This window comes from Fukomys damarensis, unplaced genomic scaffold (assembly GCF_012274545.1).
Source record: "Fukomys damarensis isolate Sample0158 unplaced genomic scaffold, DMR_v1.0_HiC HiC_scaffold_12857, whole genome shotgun sequence".
In the NCBI taxonomy this organism is placed as follows: domain Eukaryota; kingdom Metazoa; phylum Chordata; class Mammalia; order Rodentia; family Bathyergidae; genus Fukomys; species Fukomys damarensis.
The window spans coordinates 670-9,974 of NW_022913769.1; the positions used below are offsets into that span (position 1 = coordinate 670).

Genomic DNA, 9,305 nt, shown 5'->3' on the forward strand with positions numbered 1-9,305 from the left:
GTAAGACATCTTTTCATGTTGCTTGTGAAGTGAGAAGATATTTCTAGCCAGGCCACTGGAAAGAATCTACTTTCTCACTACACAGTCATTAAAAACAGATTAACTGCTGGGTGTGGTGGTGCACACCTGTAATCCCAGCACTCGGAGGCTGAGGCAGGAGGATCACTGTGAGTTGAGACAAACCTGGGCTACAAAGTGAGTTCCAGGTCAGACTCAACTACATAGTGAGACCTTGTCTCAAAAACAGCAACAACAGCAACAACAACAACCACAAAAACACAAAAAAACAGATTAACGATGCTTTATTAGAAGCTGGCTTTCTTACAAAACCCAGTAAGTAGGGTCCCCAATTTAGTGATCTTACTGAGAGACTGAAAGTAATATATTTGTTGCTTGAAAAAAGCAACACAATCTGTTTATTGAGCAGCTATGCATGCAAATCCGTAAACTATGTTTAAATCAGGTTATAAAAATCACATTTAAAGAAAAGTTAGGAAGTATGCAGTATGTTCTCTTATCCCTTTTAGCTTGAGTAAAATGTGAGAGAGATACTTTCTAACACCTAAATTTGCAAAATACTTTGTAGGCAAAGGTTTCATGGCTTAATGTAATATAAAAGGCTACCTTCATTGGCTACTCTGATCTCTAATGTCATATTTGTAAATTAAACTATTTAATAAAGTTTGGATACACTGTGCTTGTCTTTTATATCAGGAAGACATAAAGTTACATAGCAGCAGCTGTTCAGTAACACTCATTTAACTGTACTTCTCCTGAAATTCTGGGTATACATGGTTGGAACACACTTTTCCTTTATAAATTGACTCCACAGTGTTGAATCCCAGGAATTAAATAAATACACCTAGGTTACTCTTTAGATTGACTGTTTTAATATCTACATGCTGCCAGATGTAGTTGTACAGACCTGTAATTCCAACTACTGAGGAGGCTGAGGCAGGAGGATTGTAAGTTTGAGGCCCTCTTGGGTAACTTGGTGAGACCTTTTCTCAATAAATAAAAAAAGCTGGGATATAGGTCAGGGTAGAATACTTGTCTAGCAAGCCAAAGCACTGGGTTCAACTCCAAAACTGTAATAAAATAAGATAAAATAAAAATTTTAAATCTGCATGCTAGGGTTTGAATGTTCCCAAAAGGTTCAGTGTTGGAAGCTTGGTCACCAGTGTAATGATGTACAGAGAGGATTGGGTTTTTAACATGGAGAGCCACTGAGCATGGTGGTGGAACACACCTGTAATCCCAGTACTTTGAGAGGCTGAGGCAGGAGGATCACAAATTTGAGCCCAGGCTTGGCAACTTAGCAATTTAGCAAGACGCTGTCTCAAATATAAAATTAAACAGGGCTGGGGATATAGATCAGTACAAAGGCCCTGTGTTCAATCCCTAGCACCCCATACACACACATACGGGGAGGAGAGGCTGGTGGGTGTTGGCCAAGTCACTGGTTGCACTGCCCTTGGAAGTGATTAAGGACGCTCTTGAGGAACCTGAGTTAGCTCTCATGAGAGCGTGTTGTTATAAAAGAGAGCTTGATCTCTGAATTGCTCCGACTCCCACATGCTCCCACCATGATGTATGCACCATGTGACTCAGCTAAGAGGCCCCTTGTGAAACTGAAGCCAGTGTTGGCACCAGGTCCTTGAACCTCCAGAAATGTGACTGAAATAAACCTGCATTTTAAAAATTAATTACCCAGCTTTGTGTGCTTTGTTGTAGTAAGAGAAAACAAGCTAATATACAGTACTGAAGCATACTTCATACCGAAATCCAAATCTGTATATCATAGGTTAGAGAATGATTAAATGTTGTTAATTTTGTCCAAAAAAAGCTCATACAAGACTCACTCTTTGGACATCAGTTTCCTCTACTGGTTTTAACATGGTTCAGTTTACTTTTTTTAAATCTTATTTCCTGGTGAGAGGAGTAGCATGTTCTCAGGGTAAAACTTGTAAACTTTTGTAAACTCGGCTCTGTTCCTAGTAACATGTGAAGAATGAAGAAGAGCTACAGAACTCTCCAGAGTGCTTGACCTGAGTTTAACCAAACACCTCACCTTTTATAAGTTGTCAAACAGGATATTCCTATTTCTTACTCCAACATTCTCCGGTATTAAAACTGATGACAAATGCAACTGAAGAGGAAGAAGAGAAAATCTAATAAATAGGTTTGCCCCGATTTCCTATATATAAAAAACTCAAACATTGAAGCTTTAGGGAAAGGAAAACATAAGTGATATTAGTTTGGTTTCTGTTTTAAGATCAAAAGAACTCTAACCTAGTTTGCAGGTGTGCTGTCCTTACCTAAAGGCTGAGGACCCTGAAGTGGAAATGAGGGAATTTTAGTGTGGTTTCAGAAAACTCCCTGTCACTCTGAGGACCAAGCCACCATAAATAAAGCTAAGCAATGTCTGCATTTTAGGAAAAGTTCTTAATAAAAGCTATTAAATTTTAAAATAAGTCAGAAAGGTCAAACATTTACTTTTAATACTGAAAAAGGAAAATATTGTTCAAAGTCGCACAAAGGCTTCAGGGTTCGTAGACTCAATACCTTGGGAGCTAAAAGGAAATGAGGAGTGATATGATGGGTTAGTGGACATCATGATACTCGATGGTACAGTGCACCCTCAAGTTACAACCAGCCTGACATACAAACAATTCGGGTTAATTAGGTTAATGGAAGAGTCACCTGCTTCTTGTTTTTTTTTGTGGTACCGGGGATTGAACTCGGGTCCTTGAGCTTGCGAGGCAGGTGCTTCTTGTTATCTATAGTGAGTACTCACATAAACATCCAGGTCTCAGCTGTATTGACTTACAACCAATTTAAGCTATAACCAGCCCTCAGGAACTGATCAAATTCATAAGGGTCTCATGCAGCACCCTAGAGTATATGGCTGCGTGTGTACTATAGGTTGAATGCCTTCAACACTGAACTACATTCCCAGCTCTTTAAAAATGTTTAAAACGGGGCTGGGGATTTAGCTCAGTGGCTCCACCTCCTGCCTTGTAAGTGCAAGGTCTCGAGTTTGATCCTCTGTACAAAAAAAAAAAAAAGTTTAAAACAGGTTTCACTGAATCACTAAATTGCTCAGGCTGAGCTTGAACTTGTGATCCTCCTCCCTTGGCCTCCTAGAAAGCTGGAATTCAGATGTGCACCATCGTGCCTGGTTGTATTAATGGCTTTTAAAATGGAGAGCTGCTGTTCACTTCCAGGATTGCAATCTTTTGATTTTTCAGTCAGATAATTATGATAAGACTTTTCTCTTTTTCTGGAAGGAGGTGGTGATACGAATTGGGCCTTGTATGTGCTAACAAGTACTCTGCATTGAGCCATCCTCACGGCACAGACTTAACTCTTAAATAGGAACTTTTTATTACAAAATTTAAGGAAAAAAATTCCAAATTTGGAAGGGGTTAAAGAAACAACCTACAACCCACATTTAGGCAGGAAGTTTATGGTATGTGGCTGATCCTTCAAACGTTGGTCTAATACTAATCTCATATTACTGCACTTGGTAGAAATACCTTAAAGTGAAAAGATAGCGTTCCCTGGGTGATGCAACAAGATAAATATTAGGTGCTCCTAGAAATAGACTTAGGATTTAGAAATGGTATTCAGAGTGGGAATGGGAAAACTCCATAGAAAGACATGGTGGAACTATGCAAAGATTGATGCTTCTATAACCTCGTATCAGGACTTAGCACAGTGAAATGTGATTAGTTTCTACACTTTCTACCTAAAATTTGAATGCCAGAATGGGCGGAGTTACAGTAGCACAGAAAGACCAATTACTGGTTAAAGTATGGTTTCTTAACCTTGTTACTACATATCTGGCTGACTAGAGAATATTATCATATCTCTGATAACGAGAAAAATTTTTAAAAAAGTGATAATGGGACTGCGGATTTAGCTCAGTGGTGCCACCAACTGCCTCATAAGTGAAAGGTCCTGAGTTCAATCCCCAGCACAAAAAAAGAAAAAAGAAAGGTGACAATGAAGTCAATAATAACTACGGAGCAGGCTGTTAATCAGGGTGAAATATGATCAACAAATAAATGAAATATTTTCTTTATAAATTATATAATATCAGTAGGTACCCAGGATACAATCTGGTCAACTGTAATTAAAGTGGAATTTTACTGGGATTGTAAAATATGATTTTATTTTGTTTTCTGGTACCAGGCATCAAACTCAGGTCGTTATGCTTGTGAGGCAGGCGGTAGAACCACTGAGCTAAATCCCTGGCCCTGTAAAATATGATTTTAAAAGAATTGACTTGACCAGTACATTATGAAATAAAGCATTATTCCTTTTCCTTTCTTACTTTTTTTTTCCCGGTAGTGGCAGTAGAACACAGGACCTTGTGGTTGCCAGGCTGGTGCAGTGCCATTTCTTAATTGTGATACAGATAAAACCAATGTCTAATTTACTTTTTAAAACTATAAAAGATCTATCATTTTTATATAATCTTAAAATTCTACCTAAACCTGTATGTTCAGGTTTATATATCTACACATATAATTTTTTATACTTGATCTTAGCCAAAAGGCTGAGAAGCGATTCCATACATAGTTTTTAAACTCAGAAATGAAGACTTAAATCCATAGGAGTGTGTAGCCATCACAGGGCAATCACTGAACTTTGACTATTGTATTACCACTGTGAGGAGGTGGGTGTCTGACCTACACTTAACAGTGGTCAGCTCCGAACTGTGGTACCATGAGAAAACTTTTTTCTTTTATTAAAAAGAACAAAACTCACCTTTCAACCAACAGAAATACGTTGACAGACACTTGGCACAAGAGGCTCAGAGAATGTGGTTCTCCTATAGCAGGGGTGGTGAACCTGTGGCACGTGTGCCACAGCAGGCTGTTTGTATCACTGAAAGCTCTAACAGGTTCGCCATGGCTGTCCTATAGTCCCCCAAGCCGCAAGTCATCTAGATGCAGGTGGTCAGCATCCAGTGTGAGAAGGTAGAGTTCAGGCCGAGCTGTCGATCTCAGATGATACTGAGGACAAAAAGATGGAAGAGAGTTAGACTGATTTTCTTTTTTGGTACCGGGGATCGACTTTACATAATATCTTGGTTTTTATTTTTCCCCATCCCCCTGCCCTCTCTTCACCCCTCCTTATTTACAAAGACTTTGTTTCCATTTTTTTTCATATTTTTTTCTTTTCCCTTCTTTCCTTTCCCCTGCCTCTCACACTTTTTTTCATTTTTTTCTTTTCCCTTCTTTCCTTTCCCCTGCCTCTCACACTTCCCCTGCTCCTTTAAACCTTTTCTTCCTATTTCACATCAGTTATACATTTTGAACCTATTTATACTTTCAGTTTCTCACACCAGAGAAACTATTCAGTATTTACATGTGTGTCCTATTTATTTCACTTAAGAGTGTGGCCTCAATGTGTATCCATTTAGCTATGTCTCCAGTTTCTCATTCTTTGTGGCTTAGTACTCCATTATATATATATATAAAACAAACCACAGCTTCTTTATCCAGTCTCCAGTTGATGGCCAATTGGGCTGTTTCCAAGTTTTAGCCATTACAAACTGTGCCATATAAACATGGGTACGCATATATCTCTGTGGTATGATTCTTTTAATTCTTTTGAATAAATACCCAGCAGAGGGATAGTTGGGTCAAATGGGATTTCTAATCCTAGCTTTTCTGAGGTATCTCCATACTGATTTCCACAATGGTTGAACCAGTCTGTACTCCCACCAACAATGGAGAAGGTTCCTTTCTCCCCACAACCCCACCAGCATTTGTTATTGGTTGATTTCATGATAGCAGCCATTCTTTCTGGGGTGAGGTGGAATCTCAGTGTTGTTTTCATCTGCATCTCTTGAATGACCAGTGATGTTGAACATTATTTCATGTTTATTTGCCACTTTTACTTTGTCTGAGAAATGTCTGTTCATTTCAGATACCCGTTTTTTAATTGGGTCTTTATATTTGGGGGTGTCTGATTTTTTTCAGTTCTTTATATATTCTAGACAGTAGACCTTTGTCTGAGGAACAGCTGGTAAAATTTTTTCCCACATTGCAGGTTGTCTCTTAGTTCTGTTGGTGGTGTCTCTTGCTGTACGGAAGCTTTTTAATAAGATGAGATCCAGGTTGTTGATTCTTTGTGCTAGTTCCTGTGTTACTGAGGATTTGTTCACAAAGTCTTTTCCTATGCCAATGTCTTTGAAAGTTCTAATTTATCTTTCAGCAAGTTCAATGTTTGTGTTTTAATATTTAGATTTTTAATCCACTTGGATTTTAGTTTTGTGCATGGTGGAAGACGGGGGTCTAGTTTTAATCTTTGGCAGGTTGAAACCCAGTTTTTCTAACACAATTTATTAAAGAGAGTCTTTCCTCCAGTAAGAATGGTTGGCTCCTTTGTCAAAGATGAGGTAGCTGAGTATGTCTAGAGTTGTTTCTGCATCTTCTAATCTATTCCACTGATATTTGGGTTTATTTCTTTGCCAGTACCATGCTGCTTTTATCAGTGGCTTTGTAGTACAGTTTCAAGTTGGGAATTGTGATACCCCCTGCCATGTCTTTTGCTATTTTAGGCTTCTTCTGGTTCCAAATGAATTTTTGGATTGTTTTCTCTAGTTCTGTGAAATAGTTGGGATTATAATCAGGATTGCATAGAATCTGTAAAGCAGTTTTGTAAGTATGGCCATTTTCACTATATTGGTTCTTCCTACCCAGGAACAGGGGACGTCTTTCCCTTTTCTTATAGCCTCTTCAATCTCTTATTTTTCAGAGTGCTGTAGTATTCAATGTAGAGATCTTTTGCTTTCTTCATTAGATTGATTCCTAGATATTTCATTTTTTTGGATGTTATTGTGAAAGGAATTGTTTCCCTAATTTCTCTCTGAGTGTATATTTATTTGTGTACAAGAAGGCTACTGATTTTTTAGTGTTGACCTTGTATCCAGCTACTCTATTGAATCTGTCAATTAAAGCTAATTCTTGGCAGAGTTTTTTGGGTCTTCTGTGAGGAGTATCATATCAACAAATAGTGACAGTTTAACTTCTTCCTTTCCTGTCTTTATTCCTTTTATTTCTTTTCTTGTCTAATTGCTTTGGCTAATGTTTTCAGAACTATATTGAACAGGAGTGGTATTAGTGGACATCCTTGTCTTGTTCCTGATTCTAGAATGAATCAGGCTTTCTGGTTTTGACCATTTAGTATGGTGATGGCTGTTGCATTGTCATAGATGGCCTTTATCAGATTGAGATAAAGATCATCTATCTCAATTTTCTGTAGGGTTTTTATCATGAATTGGTGTTGAGTTTTGTTGAATGCTTTTTCTGCATCTATTGAGATGAGCATGTGCTTCTTGTTCTTGGCTCTGTTCATACAGTGTATTACATTTATCAATTTACCTACGTTGAACCATCCTTGCATCCCTGGGATAAATCCAACTTGGTCAGGGTGTATGATCTTCTTGATAACCCTCTGTATTCTGTTTGCCAGGATCTTATTTAGGATTTTTTGCATCTATGCTCACTAGGGAGATTGCCTGTAGTTTTCTTTTTGGTTGGGTCTTTCTCTGCTTTTAGAATTAAAGTAACACTTGCTTCCAGGAAAAAATTTGGGAGTATTGCTTCCCTTTCAATTTCATTGAAGGGTTTAAAGAGTAATGGCAATAGCTCTTCTTTAAATGTCTTGTAGAAATCAGCAAGATGCATCAGAATCTGGGCTTTTGTTGGTAAATTTTTAATTTCATTTTCAATTTCACTGACTGTAATTGGGTGTTTAGAATTTTTATATCTTCTTTGTTCAACTTTGGTAATTCATATGTATTTAGGAATCTGTCCATTTCTTCTGTTTTCCATTTTATTAGAGTACAAGTGCTTGAAATAGGTATTGATGATCCTCTGGATTTCTGCAGGATCTGTTGTGACTTCACCTTTTTTGTTCCTAACTGCATGATTTGAGCTTTTCCTTTCCTTCCATGATAAGGTTGGCTAAGGGGATATCAATTTTATTTATTCTTTCAAAAAAAAAATAATTCTTTGGGACAGGGATTTAGCTCAGTGGTGCTGCTCCCTGCCCCATAAATGCAAGGACCTGCATTCAATCCCCAGTACTGAAAAACAAAACAACAAAAACCAAAAAAACCCCAACTCTTCAATTTGTTGATTATTTGTATCATTCATTCTCCATTGCATTGACTTCTGCTATGATCTTTAATTTCCTCCCTTTTATGAGCTTTGGGTTTATCTTACTCTTCTTTTTCTAGGAGCTTAAGGTTCAGCATTAGGTTATTTGAGCTTTTTGTTTTCCTAGTATAGGCATTCATTGCTATGAATTTCCCTGACAATTACTTTCATTGTGTCCCATGGATTCCTCCTGTGTTGTGTTGGCACTATCATTTAATTGTAGAAACTAATTTATTCTTTAATTTTCTCTGTGACCCATTAGTTGTTTAGGAGTATGTTATTCAATTCCATGTGTTTGTGAGTTCTTGTGGTTTCTTATGCTATTAATCTCTAGTTTAATTGCACTATGATTGGATAATAAACAGGAGATAACTTCAATTCCTTTGCATTTACTTAAACATGTTCTATGATCTAGCTTGTGGTTTATTTTGGAGAATGACCTGTGTGCAGCTGAAAGAATGTATATTCTGATTTAGTGGGGTGGAACACTCTGTAAATGTCTGTTAAGTCCACTGTTTAAAAGCTCAGTTCAGTTCTAGTATTTTGTGGTTGAATTTTTGTCTAGATGATCTGTCTATCTGTAACAGTGGGATATTGAGGTTCCCCACTACAATTGTATTAGTGATTATTTAGTTTTTCATGTCCATTAATTTTTTTTTGAATAGTTGGTGGCATTAGTACTTGGTGCATATATGATTATCATGTCTCCTCCTGGATTGTTCCCTTTACAAGAATGTAGTGGCCTTCTTTGTCTCTTTCAATTAGTTTTGGTTTGAAATCTACTCGGTCTGCAAATAAGATAGCTACTCCTGCTTTTTTCCAGTCTCCTGCCACCTGAAAAACTATTTTCCCTCCTCTTACTTTCAGACTATGAATTTCTTTTTGAACTAAGCGCATTTCTTGTATACAGCATACTGTTGGATTTTGCTTCTTAATGCATTCTGCCAGTCTTATTTCTTTCAATTGGTGAATTAATGCCATTAACATTGATGGTTATATAAATTGACTTATCCTTGTCATGTTATTTTCCCATTGTTGGCTCTTTTATTTTTTATCCCCCCGCTTCCTTTAATTTCTTGCCTTGCCTGGTGGTTTGCCCTGTTGAGCCTTATGGAGTTGGGACCT

The 9,305-nt window shown here is 37.5% G+C and overlaps 1 long non-coding RNA gene across 1 annotated transcript; it reads right to left on the reverse strand.

Moving 5' to 3' along the window:
- Positions 1-561: 561 nt before the first annotated feature.
- LOC117284930 lies at positions 562-5,078 on the reverse strand. The gene is made up of 3 exons (XR_004515972.1): positions 4,777-5,078; positions 2,072-2,149; positions 562-1,088 (listed from the first exon to the last, which is right to left on the reverse strand). It is a non-coding gene; the product is annotated as an uncharacterized LOC117284930 (long non-coding RNA).
- Between the last annotated feature and the right edge of the window lie 4,227 nt (positions 5,079-9,305).